General features: G+C 42.9%; 1 long non-coding RNA gene across 1 annotated transcript; it reads left to right on the top strand.

Moving 5' to 3' along the window:
- The first annotated feature begins 1,583 nt into the window (after positions 1-1,583).
- LOC148899518 (uncharacterized) lies at positions 1,584-15,415 on the top strand. Its single transcript, XR_016114868.1, has 3 exons — positions 1,584-1,676; positions 2,544-2,712; positions 15,171-15,415. It is a non-coding gene; the product is annotated as an uncharacterized LOC148899518 (long non-coding RNA).
- Positions 15,416-15,748: the final 333 nt, after the last annotated feature.

Below are 15,748 nucleotides of genomic sequence, written 5' to 3'. Positions count from 1 at the left end.
ATTTGCTGTGGTGACCCCTTGAAGGGAAAAGCCGAAAGGAAAAGAAGATTCTAATTATAGTTAATTCATTCACTGCCATTACCGAATTTATTTGGGAATTGAAAATATGACGTCGAGCGGCACTCCCGATTTTTTTTTTTTTTTTTGCTGGGGTGTCAATAAAGCGCTGGCCAGATGTCTGGCAATGTTTTTCCCTTCCACAAGGCAGCAACATTTCCCTTCCATGTTTGTGCTTTGTTCCAGCTGTATCTGTTGTTAAAGCAATATATAAACCAATATGTATGTAGTGCATTGTATTTTGGACAGCCGCCCTCATTTCAAGCTCATATAACTCCAGACCCATATAACGTAGGAATTAACTCCTTATTTCTGATGAAAGAAAGAGAGTCTATGCGGTTTCTTACGCTGCATTGAATGTCTATGTAGTCCTAAAACTCAATATTCACCTTTATGCGGCAAGAGCCCCACATATTTGTCTGCGTGCATTATGAGCATTGCCTTGAGATTAAAGTGACAAAGCCAAACAAAACTGGAAGGAAAGAGCCACTTAAAGTAAGGATGCAAATTACCAAGGGAGAAGCGGATGAAATTGCCTTCAATTTTTCTTTTAGTGTGGTGTGTAAAGCAGGAGCGCCTTTTTTGTGACCAGTTCAAAGCCAATGCCTGCATCTGTGCTGTGTGTACAAAAATGGTTTGATCCATCTGCACTCAAAGAGATAAAAGCAAAGGTGGCTTTCAAATAGCTCATTGATGGTACAAAAGAAAATTCGAGCGGATGCTTTCCAGACAACTATGGGTGAATATGTAGTTGATCACGGACCTGGATTCAACTGCATTGATGGATTATACAAGCCCAATTCTCCCGAAGTAGGAATGTGGTGTTAAAAATCAATAAAAAAAAGAATCCATGTGATTTGCAAATCACATTATAATTATAGTTAATTTGCTGTGGCGACCGCTTGAAGGGAAAAGCCGAAAGGCTAAGAAGATTCTATTTATAGTTAATTCATTCACTGACATTACCGAATTTATTTGGGAATTGAAAATATGACGTAGAGCGGCATTCCCGAAATTGTTCTCTTTTTTTGCTGGGGTGTTGATAAAGCACTGGCCAGATGTCTGGCAATGTTTTTCCCTTCCACAAGGCAGCAGCATTTCCCTTCCATGTTTGCGCTTTGTTCCAGCTTTATCTGTTGTTAAAGCACTATATAAACCAATATGTATGTTGTGTATTTTGTATTTTGGACAGCCGCCCTCATTTCAAGCTCATATAACTCCAGACCCATTTAACTTAGGAATTAACTCTTTATTTCTGATGAAAGAAAGAGAGTCTATGTGGTTTCTTACGCTGCATTGAATTTCTATGTAGTCGTAAAACTCAATATTCGGTGGGTCCTGGAATTTGAGTGACAATGACAAAAATCCTGGCACTGGAGTGGACACATTTTTGCTCCTCTGTCAGTGAATGATTCAATCGAATAAACTACAAAGTTAATATATTTAAATTTCAAACTGAGTAACTTGGGCGGCCCGGTAATCGAGTGGTTAGCACGCCAGTTTCACAGTGCAGAAGTTGTGAAACACGGAGGAGTACGTTTGTGTGTCTTAGTGTCCCAGTACCAGTTTGCTAAGTCGACCATTGCTATCATCCTTCGGAACAAGGAACGCTATTAAAGGTGTGTGTGTTGCTAAAGGTGTTTCTGTGTTGTCTAACCAACAGTCTCAGGCAATGGAAGAGGTTGAAAAACGTCTTTTAATTTGGATTAGCGAAAAGCAGGGAGCAGGGGAAAGCGTGAGTGAAGAAATTATCGCCAAGAAAGCAGGGCAACTTCACTCGGATATCGTCAAGAGGCAACCTGGAAGTTCGTCATCCATTGATGATTTCAAGGCTATCCACGGATGATTTAATAACTTTAAGCGTCGTACAGGGAGTACAGTTCTGACGATAAAGCTCCCGAATCTTACAAGGAATCATTCCTCAATATGGTGGAAGAAGAAGGCTGCGTTCCTCATCAAGTGTTTAATGCTGACGTTATTAATACGGTACAGTTTATTTTTTTAATTACAATACAATAGCAGATTCATTATACATAAAACAAGGTATATTTTGTGTAGTTTTAAGGCTTATTTAGCAGAAATTTATGTTTTATGGGGACCTGGGAATGGATTATTCTCATTTTAATGGTTGGAATGTTTGGAAGACACACTTTTCACCTTACACACACTTTCTGGGAACCAATTAAGTCGTAAACTGAGGTATCACTGTACAGTATTCAACTAAAAGATGCCAATCGGGCGTGTGGTTTTCACTGCTCTGAACAGGCTGTTAGGACTGCTCGGTGATAGGACTTTTTTTAGAATCTGCATTTTGCTCCAACACATTTTGTTTTGAAGTATTTTTTAAAATTGTATTTTTTTTAGTTTTTTTTTTTGTCCTATAGTTTTTTATTTTAAGTTGAACTCCATCCTCTCCTCGTGGGAGCCTCACGTCTGGAAAGTATGTTCGATCTACCCGCTGGGATGTCATTCTGCTTATTCACCAGACCCGAGGTCTGGGGGGCTCTGCACACTGTGGAGAGTTCATTCTGGTGTACCTGGGTCATGCGGCGGCATCCTCTGTGGTGGAGGGATTTAGCATCAAATGCTGTGAATGGCTCCCATGGGTAGTTTTTCCTCACCTGGGTCTTCACTGACTTTCCATGTCTTGATCAGGTAATATGGGCTGTGTGTGCGGTGTGTGTGCGTCTTAATATGGAGGGAGGGGTTTTTAAACTGTACATTTGTTGCCATTTTTATTGTCTGTTTTGATTGCTTTATATCACTTTTTGCCGCGTTCGTGATGTATGAAATAAAGCAATTGGATTTGGTTAAATATGGAGCTACAGCCAGAAGGTGGTAATATCATTATTAACAATATATATTTCCTCACCAATCACACCATTTAGTAAAATATAACTACATTTAATGTGATTCAGGGTTTTTTGTCCTTTCTGAAAGTAGGAGGTTGGATTGGATTGGATTGGATTTGCATTCATTAGTCTCGCAGTGGAGAAATTTTGTGTTGTTGGACAACAGGACCTTAATGACGAGGCATTTTGTGTGTCATAAAACATAATCCAATTCTCAAATATTGTGTCCAAAGAATGTACATTAGGGTAAATATGAAAAAACTAAAAACTAAAAAATACATTTCAGTGTAATGAGAGTCGGGATTATGAAATGCTGAACAGGGCGATCCATCCGTTTTTATTACGGATGAGTTTGCTCCATGAATTTCAGTAAATGGTATGGTATATCATGCATTGGTTGCCTGTAAACCACAGGGCAATATCTAAACATATCAAAATTCACTTTCATATAAACACCCTTGGAGAATTCAGAGTGTTCACTTAACCCGAGAATGACAAATGCAGAATGTTAAAAAAAGCTAAACTAGTTAGGGGAAAAATATCCAAGAGCGAGGAGAACATGCAACACACAGAGAACATTTATTATTTCAAATGAACTCTTCACTTCAGGGCAGTAGAAATTTCTCGAAGACAATCAGGAAAGACAGTTTATCAAACATTAATCATGAAAATGCTGATGAAATCTGTAGTTTGTAGATTATGTATTACCTTTTAAAAATGTAGTCATAAACAACATAATGTGCAATTCATGTAAGAAAATGTCAATTATATTTCCCAATGTGATTTTATTGGCTGCTGTAATATTCGCATAGATTCAAATCAATGTGAAAAATCTTTCATCTTAAGTGAACGGTTTACAACATTCATGTGCATCATAGCCTTATTGTCCAAAACACCAAGGGCAGATAATAGTCGATGGGGAGATGATGTACCTGTAAATATTTGATGAGGTCCACATCTTGAATTGCTCCTGCTTTAGACCTACCACTCAAAAGAACGTCTGACCGTTTATGAGCAACACACACACAATCGTATTATGCCTGCAAACAGAGACACAGTCTAAAACAAGAACATAAGCATTGTTTCATTTGCAAGACAATAAATAAAATTTGCAATAGAATGCAGGGTAGAAAATTGACTGTTTGGCTTCATAATAAGCATTGTGACCATTCTGATTCTTTTATGTTGGAAAGTTATGGCAAGCTGCTGCTGGCACCATATGCTCCACAATTAGACTAGCTCCTGAGCCATTCTCCGCTCGAGCTAGCTCGTCCCCTCTCTATGACGTCACCATCTACTCAACTAACCCACCCCTCAGCCTCAAATACACAAAGAACAAGAAACAGAAATTCCACTGTATAAGGTATACCCAAAAACCTTCATTTTCTTCAAAAGTTGACCCGCCGGCTTATATGTGTCGGCATATTGAGCCACAACAGATCTCCCAACTACAGTTAGCAGCCACCGACTCAATTTAAACCTTGCAGTCTACACTCTGCCATTGAACTATCAAAGTTGAAAGAAGTCCAAATTTGACTGTTTTCTATCCATTTTGTCACTTTCTCTCTGTCGTCTGCCTGTCTCTTTAATGTTTAAACCACCTCCGCTCACTGCTGCGTTCTTGACCAATCACGTGGCTTTAACTGAAGACTGGGGACAGGGAATAGAGGACAAAAAAATGTCGGTTGCCATTTTGTTTTTGGGAAAATGGCTTCACTCTCTCTCTGTCTGTAGCCCCCACCTCTCAGTACTAAACAAGCCAAAACCAAAACAAGCCGGCTGCCATTTTCTTGTTAGGAGAACGGGCTCGTTCGCGAACAACACATCACTCATTGTGGCAGCTTCGTGTGTATCCCGAAAAATAGTTACATATAGGGAATATCCGATACATCCGAACATACAATAGTCACATCCGATTTACGACCGCCGCAAGTTACAACTACCCGCACTTACAACGACCCGCACTTACAACGACGCCAGACCTTTTTTTTTTTTTATTCTACGGCTGCCACCGCTACAGCCAGAAACGTGACAGAGACAGAGGAACAATCCCGGAAGATAATACTACTTACAGGATGTGGAGGTGAGCTCGGACCGGGTGAAACACGAGCACCGAAAATATAGAAAGTCCAGGGTAATACAAAGTACAAATAAAAGTTGACAGCATCCCGATTTAGGACCCGGTGTCCTTATGAAGGAATTGACACCAGGTGGTGGAAGTGGGGAGGCACGGCCCCGCCCCCAGCTGTCAATCCGAACGTGCCAATATCGAACAAGTAGGATGTTTATTTTTCCGGAGTACCGAGAGCAACCGCTTGTCTCAGCATTGTATAAGAACAATTTTTGTGGCTTGGTATCCAGATCCGGTCAACATTCAGCATTATGTCTCATTTGTCTTAACAGAGAATATTACAGCATTGCACAAAATGAGGATACAAAATAAATGTTTCTTCACAAACACCTATGACAATGTTGTGATGTGTCCACCGACGCTTTTGTGTCTGCCTGAGTCCGGGCGTGTGTGTTGAATGATCTCTTCCAGCTCTCCGTTAGCAAATATATATGTGTATATATATATATATATATATATATATATATATATATATATATATATATATATATATATATATATATATATATATATATATATATATACAGTAAAGTCTTGTTTTATTGATATCGGTTATATCGATAGTACTGCTTATTACGATACTATTTCTATGAACTCAAAGAGAAAATCACATGCCCGCAGGATCGGATATATCGATAGTCCGGTTATATCGATATTTTTTCCAACTCCCGAGAATATCCATATAACGAGACTTTACTGTATATATATATATATATATATATATATATATATATATATATATATATATATATATATATATATATATATATATACAGGCTTAGTGATCCAGTGGTAAGCACAGTACAGTACAGAGGGTTTAGCTAAAACAGGGCTGTGTGGTGCAGTCGCCCCTCCCCACCTACAGTATATAAGGATTTAAGCCCCTTTGTTCGCATCAACGCTTATCCGTTGCAATTATCTAATTGCATGAGTAAGTCTCTCTCTCTCTCTCTCTCTCTCTCTCTCTCTCTCTCTCTCTCTCTCTCTCTCTCTCTCTCTCTCTGTCTCTCTGGTTGGGCTGGCTGGCTCGCTGTCCAATCACCAGTTTGAAAACTTCTTGATCCATTCCTACCACTAATGTGTGAAAAAGAAACCCATGCCCTGGCTGAGAAAAGGCATCTTCCTCTTGAATGCCGTATTCTCCAGGATGGCTCAGTGTTGTTAATTAATTTCCCAAACGTTACATATTTCGTGTTATTGAGCCTTCCATATTATGTAGAAATGCAAAGAAAAGCAGTATGTCTGTCATGGAGTGTGAGCTACTGCTTCAATAATGTGACAGTGTGTTGAATAACAGGTTTACTTTCCCTGAAAAGTCCCCATTTTGTGTACTCTCACACCATCAAGACACTAATGAGGAGGCAAAACTGATGACATGATGGCATTAGGACACGCAAACCCCGCGACCCTAATGAGGAATAAGCGGTACGGAAAATGGATGGATGGATGGAAGGGATTAGGACACTACAGAATAAAAATGTCATCGGATGAAGAACACTCTAAAATCAACATTTTGGTAACTCATCTGTCAGAATCAGAAAACCTTTATTTGTCTCACAATGGGGAAATTTGCAGTCAACAGCAGCAATTTAAAAGGGAGATGGGGTGGGGGGGTTAAAGGATAGAAAATATGTAGATTGTTTTATTTCAGGGCACACAAATCAGCATCAAATTAGTGAATCACATCCGAAAGAAGCGAACAGAACTCTGTTTTCCAAATATATTTGATGTGCACTTTGCAACCACAGTGCTTCTTTGCCTCAGCCCGAACACCGACAAGCTCAAAATCATGACCTGAAAAAAAAATCCATTAGAATTGCTGTCATCCTTCCTTCAATTTTCTGGTTGTCAGCATTGCAACAGTGTTTGGAACAACTCTCATCACTTTTTCCCCAGGGAGAGGGCTGGCTATGTCATTCTCCAGCTCTCCAGACATTTGCTGCACCAATACAAGGCCCTTATTTCCCCTCACTTGGCCGCAGCACTCCCATTTGGAAAATACGTTTCTATACTTTCCCTGTGCTTCTTTCTTGCCTTATTTTCTTCTTTCCCAAGTGTCACATGCCACAAATCACCCAGTTCTGTCTCTTTTCTTTTTTTTACGTGTTTCTGTAAATTGATATTGGTAATCAAATGTGAATAAAATGTATTTTCCCGTTGCGGTGTCTTCTCTGACCTTGCATTTTCCTGTTTCGTGTCCTACATTCAGTTGTCAGCGCTGGCTGGCCACAATGCCGAATGTGTGCCCTCGCTTACCCATCTGTCTCTCAACTAATCCACCCCCCCTCCCCGCCCACGTCCCCCTCATACTCATCTGGCCTGAAAGTTGTAGAATTAATCTTGTTGTACTATAATCAGTCATGAAAATTAAAATCTTGTTGACTTTTATCACGGCCCCATCTGGGAAAGTGTTTTTTGTTTTTCTAGATTCTTTTGGTCCTTGTATTATTCTTCAGCAAAAACAACATAAGCAACAAATACACTCTCCTACGCTTCTCACGCTCTTCCAAGTTGCAATTATATAGAACAAATGAAAATTATACTTGCAATTAGGGAACGCTATGATCCATTAAGTAGATCGTGAAAAATTTGCTGACTACGATGACTATCAGTTTATAAAGGTTATTTTCTTTAACTATCATTCTGATTTAAAATAAAAGGCATTCAGTCTCAAGAGGCAATTGAATGAAGTAATGTAATAATATTTCAAGACTTGTAGGCACAGTTCCAGACATCAAGAGCTGTTCCATATTAAACCCGCCCTCCAATTGTCTGTACGGGTACAGCTTTTCTTTATGACAGAAGCAAAGCCATGTTATTATCATTCCGATCAGAGTGCGGCTGACATTAGAGTTTGAACCTCCGTCCAGATGATGGCTGGCATGGAAAAAACAATGTACAGCTGTCAACTTAAGACTCCCCTCCCCCACTGTCTCTGGCTCCCCGAACATCTGTTGCTTCCATTCAGGCAGTGGGCATGGCGGTGAAGGGCTGGAGACTGAGGGTCAACGCAATCTTTATATGCAGATTGTTATAACTTCCTGTCTCACCCGTACAGCTATCATCATGTCTTTCTAAAGAGTGAATGCAAAATGGGTCAGTTTATTAGTAAACTGTTGTCCCACATGTTAAACACCATAAATATCATGGTAGGAAATGAAATAGGAAAAATATTTTAATAATAACACCCTTGAATTGTGTGAAATGACGTGTCAATGCACATATTGGTCTTAACCAGCCTGCCCCAGCACAAAAAATGAAGACGCAATGTTTTTCATCGAGTGCACATAAGCTATCTATGGAAATTTAGTAGCTACTGCAGGAAAATAATAACGCAGAGGGATTTATTGCTGATGGATAAAACATACCAACCGCCAATAAATTCATTCAAAGGGTATTTAAATGAATTTGTATTTGCCCACCGTTTAATTGTTAAATCAGACAGCCATGTTTATTTTTTGTCATCTGAGCATTTCCGGAAAATAATAAAATGCATTAAATAATAATAATAACCACTACCACATGGGTGGCTATTGTTTGTAGACTTCTTTTTGTGTGTCTTTACCATTCATAAGTTAACAAACAATGCAAAGGTGCAATGAGAACATATTTATTGACAAATTATACGGTTAATAGTGGTGGCTGAGAGTTGGGGGGTGGGAAATATTTTCTTTTTCCTAGGATGGGGCGTAACAGAAAATAAGAAGCATAAAAAGCACTGAGTTAGACAAACCAAAAGATGTCAGAAAAGTTGAGTCAAACAACTGAGAATATATATATATATATATATGTATATATATATTAGTTTCCAGATATCATAACATACATAAGCTGTTCATGATGTTGGATCCTACCCATTCTACTGTTTATCCCCAAGATTCTAAGTGAACATGTATTTTCGAACTTAGCAGGTATTTATTTCGGACGCACTTGTGTGATTGATGTCCAAGAGCAGCCCTGTCTTTGGCGGACTGGCGAATCAAATGTTCATGTGGAGATGTCAAAAGGTCACCCAGGGCAAGTGACCCTCTTCTTACCGTGGCAATCCTAAACAATCCGTTCTCATGTCTCCACTATTTTCCATCCCTTGCTCTTTTCCAGAGGTACAGTAAAGTCTCGTTATATCGATATTCAAGGGAGTCCGAAAAAATATCGATATAACCGGGACTATCGATATATCCGATCCTGCGCCGAACTGCATTAAACAAAAGCCGCCAAAAGAGGGCAGCCAAGCGCCATATAAGAAACAGAGCTGGCCATTAGCTCCCTTTTTTTTGGGTGAGAGATGTTCCCCCAATGTAGCCTCAAAATGGCACATATAATTCTTTAATGATTGTAAACATGTATGCTTTAATCTTCAGAACTACAGTGTATTTGAAACATATTCATAACTGGATGTGTAACAAGAAAGCATATTATCCGAATCTGAAGCCATTGTTTGGATTCACAAGCAATGCAAGACGTCTTGGCGTGAAGTCATTTTTATTTGCATTTGAATAAAAAGTGACATCGGCTGTCCTTTAATACACAGTATGGAATGTTAATAATTTTCAAAATCATCGCGCTTCAGCAGACAAAACAAGAAACATTGTTGCAAAAAACGATTGCATTCATATACAGTACAGTGGGCATGTACATAACACAACAGGAAAACTGCAACGCTTACATCTTACTGTATTATGTATACAATTTAAAAAAGTCATCAATCTTCTTCTGCTTCCCATTTTTACCTTTTAACACAAACACTTCAATCACGTCTGCTACACACGAGCTAGCGTCTGAAAATGAAAATGGCTCTGCTACACGGGTGCTGGGCACGTAACCAAGTCACCTGACCAAGTCGACCAATGGCGCGACTGATGGCGTGACACGTAACCAAGACACGTGACCAAGTGAACCAATGGCGCGACCGATGGCGTGTCACGTGACAAAGTCACGCGGCCAAGTCGACCAATAGCGCGACCGATGGCGGCTCATGTGACCAAATCGACCAATGGCGCGACCGATGGCGGCTCACGTAACAAGACACGTGACCAAGTTGACCAATGGCGCGACGGATATATCGATATAAACAATAAAAATGGTCGGCGGGGGATGAAAAGGAGCACCGTAATAACCGGATTATCGTAATAACCGGGTATCGTACTAAACGGTACTAATTATACATAAAAAGACTGGAAATGTGCAAGGGAAATGAAAATAGTATCGTAATAAGCGGTACTATCGATATAACCGATATCGATATAACGAGACTTTACTGTATTCATATTTTTCTTTTTTTTCCTTTTTCTTCTTTCTATTCATTTTAGCTGCTTCCTCTGGCTCAGTTTGTCGCTTAAAATATACACACAAAAGTCCTGCCAGTTTCTAGAGCCTTTCAGCTGCATCTTATTGGGCTGCCTGAGAGTCTCATCTTAGTGGGAGTGAAGCAGGGGACACTTTGTAACACCGTGCGCCATGAGCCGTGATTGCTTAAGTGTAACCCGAGACATGAAAAATGGTGAGAACATGCAAATGACACTTTTGCGGATACTAGTTAGCCAGCTGTGAGGACAGGCTCAAAGAGCAGGATTTTCACATTTATGTCTCTGCTAAGACTTGCAACTCTCAGCTCCCAAACTGCTAATGATGTTGGACCTGTTGAGCCGCAAATAAATATTTAATGCAATAGTCAATGGTCTATAAATTGTGTCAGAAGCAATGCATGACTCTGTAGTCTGACAAAGGGCATAAACTGAGGAAAATTTGATTAGGCTATTTCCATTTTTTAATCCTGAATACTTGTACAATGTACATTTTTTGAACAGATTCCAAATCATATCATATTTTCTTAAATACACGACTTTCATATGTCAAATTTAAAAGAAAAAAATATGTCAATACTTAGAAATCTGAATCAAAAATCTATTCAAGGATATTTCAAGACCTCTATATTTAAGATTTGCCATTGATCAATGTGATGGGCCGGTCTTTTTATATACCACTGAACCAGTGGCCATATACATGTCTTAGTTTTCATTTTTCTGCAGCATCAAGTGACATAAAAAGAGAGATTTCAGGTTGGCACCTCAAACATTCTGCACCTTCTCTTATAGTTGGTTTCTGGAGTTCTTAGCATGTTTTTGTTGCATTTTACTGACATTTCTATTTGTTTGATGTGACTATTAATTACAAGAACACAACCTTTCAAGGTCCCTTCACATGTAAATGATGGTTTTCCATCTTCTGTTCCATGTGTGAGTGCGATATTCCAATCAGATATATGTCGGAGTGGGGAAAAAACGGATACACTTTACCAGCAGATGTCACTTGTCGAAAAAAATGAAATTTCAAGGTTAAATTAGATTGCATGATAAATAACAATTCTACATAATAACAATAGGAATGTAAAAAAATTCAGAAAACATCTCTTGCGGTGTCAAGCATGGGTGACAAACTCGTTTTAGTTCAGGGGGTCCATTCAAACCCAATTTTATATATTATATATATATATATATATATATATATATATATATATATATATATATATATATATATATATATATATATATATATATATATATATATAGATATAGCTATATTAGATGAGACATCCATGAGTCGTCACCCCTCCATGAGTCGTCACCTTACCGTGGTGGAGGGGTTTGTGTGTCCCAATGATCCTAGGAGCTAGGTTGTCTGGGGCTTCATGCCCCTGGTAGGGTCACCCATGGCAAACAGGTCCTGGGTGAGGGACCAGACAAAGTACGACTCAGAAGACCCCATATGATGAAAAAGATAAATGGATTCAGTTTTCCCTTGCCCGGACGCGGGTCACCGGGGCCTCTCTCTGGAGCCAGGCCTGGAGATGGGGCTCGTTGGCGAGCGCCTGGTGGCCGGGCCTACACCCATGGGGCCCGGTCGGGCTCAGCCCGAAGAGGAAACGTAGGTCCCCCTTCTCAAGGGCTCACCACCCATGGGAGGGGCCAGAGGGGTCGGGTGCAATGTGAGCTGGGCAGCGGCCAAAGGCGGGGACCCTGGCGGTCCGACCCTCGACTGCAGAAGCTAGCTCTGGGGACGTGGAATGTCACCTCTCTTACAAGGAAGGAGCCTGAGCTGGTGCACGAGGTAGAAAAGTTCCGACTAGACATAGTTGGGCTTGCCTCCACACACAGCCTGGGTTCCGGTACCAGCCCTCTCGAGAGGGGTTGGACTCTCTTCCACTCTGGAGTTGCCCACGGTGAGAGGCGTAGAGCAGGTGTCGGCATACTTATTGCCCCCCGACTCGCCGCCTGTACATTGGGATTCACCCCAGTAGACGAAAGGGTTGCTTCCCTCCGCCTTCAGGTGGGGGGACGGGTTCTGACTGTTGTCTGTGCATATGCACCAAACAGCAGTTCAGTGTACCCATCCTTTTTGGAGACCTTAGGGGGTGTGCTGGAGAGCGCTCCCCCTGGGGACTCCCTTGTTCTGCTGGGCGATTTCAATGCTCATGTGGGCAATGACAGTGGGACCTGGAAGGGCGTGATTGGGAGGAATGGCCCCCCCGATCAGAACAGGAGTGGTGTCTTGTTATTAGGCTTCTGTGCTCAACACGGATTGTCTATAACAAACACTTTATTCAAACATAAGGGTATCCATATGTGCACGTGGCACCAGGACACCCTTGGTCGCAGTTCGATGATTGACTTTATAGTTGTATCATCGGATTTGCGGCCTCATGTTCTGGACACTCGAGTGAAGAGAGGGGCGGAGCTGTCAACTGATCACCACCTGGTGGTGAGTAGGCTCCGTTGGTGGGGGAAGATGCCAGTCCGACCTGGAAGACCCAAACGTGTTGTGAGGGTTTGTTGGGAACGTCTGGCAGAATCCCCTGTCAGAAGGAGTTTCAACTCCCACCTCCGGCAGAACTATACACATGTCCCGGGGGAGGTGGGGGACATTGAGTCCGAATGGACCATGTTCCGTACCTCCCTTGCTGAGGCGGCAAATCAGAGTTGCGGCCGTAAGGTGGTTGGTGCCTGTCGTGGAGGCAATCCCCGTACTCGCTGGTGGACACCAGTAGTAAGGGATGCCGTAAAGCTGAAGAAGGAGTCCTACCGGGCTTATATAGCCTGTGGGACTCCTGAGACAGCTGACACGTATCGACTAGCCAAGCGGAATGCAGCCTCGGTGGTCGCCGAGGCAAAAACACGGGCATGGGAAGAGTTCGGTGAGGCCATGGAAGCCGACTTCCGGACCGCTTCGAGGAAATTCTGGTCCACCATCCGGCGTCTCAGGAGGGGAAAGCAGTACACCACTAACACTGTGTACAGTGAGGGTGGGGCGCTTCTGACTTCGACTCGAGACGTCGTGAACCGGTGGGCAGAGTACTTCGAAGACCTCCTCAACTCCACCAACACGCCTTCCTTGGAGGAAGCAGTGTCTGGGGACTCCGAGGTGGGCCCTCCGATCCTTGTGACTGAAGTCACCGAGGTGGTTAAAAAGCTCCTCGGTGGCAAAGCCGGGGGTGGATGAGATCCGACCGGAGTTCCTAAAGGCTCTGGATGTTGTGGGGCTGTCCTGGCTGACACGCCTCTGCAACATTGCGTGGTCATCGGGGAGAGTGCCTCTGGACTGGCAGACCGGGGTGGTGGTCCCCCTTTTTAAAAAGGGGGACCGGAGGGTGTGTTCCAACTACAGAGGGATCACACTCCTCAGCCTCCCTGGAAAGGTCTATTCAGGGGTCCTAGAGGGGCGGGTCCGTCGGAAAGTCGAGCCTCAGATTGAGGAGGAACAGTGTGGTTTTCGTCCCAGCCGCGGAACAGTGGACCAGCTCTACACCCTTAGCAGGGTCCTCGAGGGCGCATGGGAATTCGCCCAACCACTCTACATGTGTTTTGTAGACTTGGAGAAAGCGTTTGACCGTGTCCCTCGTGGAGTTCTGTGGAGGGTACTTCGGGAGTATGGGGTACAGGAGCGGCTGATACGGGCCGTTCGGTCCCTATATGACCGATGTCAGAGTCTGGTTCGCATTGCCGGCAGTAAGTCGGAACCGTTTCCAGTGAGGGTTGGGCTCCGCCAAGGCTGCCCTTTGTCACCGATTCTGTTCATAACCTTTATGGACAGAATTTCTAGGCGCAGCCGAAGCGTTGAAGGTTTCCGTTTTGGTAGCCTCAGTATAGCATCTCTGCTTTTTGCAGATGATGTTGTACTGTTGGGGCCTTCAAGTGGAGCTCTCCAACTCTCGCTGGAGCGTTTTGCAGCCGAATGTGAAGCGGCTGGGATGAGAATCAGCACCTCCAAATGTGAGACAATGGTTCTCAGTCGGAAAAGGGTGGAGTGCCCTCTCCGGGTCGGGGAGGAGTTTTTGCCTCAAGTGGAGGAGTTTAAGTATCTGGGTGTCTTGTTCACGAGTGAGGGTGAAAGGGATCGAGAGGTCGACAGGCGGATCGGTGCGGCGTCTGCCGTGATGCGGACTTTGTACCGATCTGTCGTGGTGAAGAAGGAGCTGAGCCAAAAAGCAAAGCTCTCAATCTACCGGTCGATCTACGTCCCAACCCTCATCTATGGTCACGAGCTATGGGTTGTGTCCGAAAGAACGAGATCCCGGATGCAAGCGGCCGAAATGAGCTTTCTCCGTCGGGTGTCCGGGCTCTCCCTTAGAGATAAGGTGAGAAGCTCGGTCATCCGGGAGGGGCTCAAAGTCGAGCCGCTTCTCCTCCACATCGAGAGGAGTCAGATGAGGTGGCTCGGGCATCTGATTAGGATGCCCCCGGGACGTCTCCCTCGTGAGGTGTTCCGGGCATGCCCCACTGGCAGGAGACCCCGGGGACGACCCAGAACACGCTGGAGAGACTATGTCTTCTAGCTGGCATGGGAACGCCTCGGGATCCGCCAGGACGAGCTGGAAGAAGTGGCTGGGGAGAGGGAAGTCTGGGCTTCCCTACTGAAGCTGCTGCCCCCGCGACCCGACCCCGGATAAGCGGCAGAAGATGGATGGATGGATGGATGGATAGATGAGACATGTGAGACAATGACTTTTCGTCAATGGATGCTACAGCTTCGCGTTTGCTTTCAACATTTAGCTTGTAGTAGACGTGCAAATTCCACCATGACGTCCTTGATCCACTGCTGAAATGGATGCTTTGATCCTCTCCTCTTCCATCTAGAACTGCTTCATGTCATCACAAAGAGGGTACAGCAAGTCCTGAAGAAGGAATGACTGGTCATATTTGTTATTTTTGTTTTTCCCAAGATGGCGGCGCGTGAACATGCAGCGGCTCCCCTCTTCCGGCAAATTGGCATTTTCATGTTTATTATGTTTGTTAAAGTCATTATAAGTGCCTTGCATGCTGGGTCCGAGAGGACAGTAATTTCATCTGTGCTGTATGTCATGCATATTAGCATATTTGACAATAAAGCTGACTTTGACTTGACTTGTCTTATTCGGAAAATTCGTCCAGTATTTTTGTTGAAATGTTTACAAGCAAAGTACGTTATGAGTGTAGTTTGTGTACGGTAAGGCGCAGCTCCAATGAATAGCCCATTTTAAAACTGTTTTCATCCATAGGGCGCACGGTATTAATAGGGGTGTAGAAGCAACAATAGTGACTGCAGTTGCCCTTGGCAGCCACTAAATAGTGTGTCACTAAAGAGAATACAATACAAAAAAAATGATGCAGCTTTATTTATTTGAGCCTTCACAACAGCTGCAGCTGCAATATTGAGAACTATTACAAACATAAAT

This window comes from Hippocampus bargibanti, linkage group LG04, assembly GCF_051943395.1.
Source record: "Hippocampus bargibanti isolate YZ-2025 linkage group LG04, ASM5194339v1, whole genome shotgun sequence".
NCBI lineage: Eukaryota > Metazoa > Chordata > Actinopteri > Syngnathiformes > Syngnathidae > Hippocampus > Hippocampus bargibanti.
This window is presented reverse-complemented; position numbering and strand designations above follow the sequence as displayed.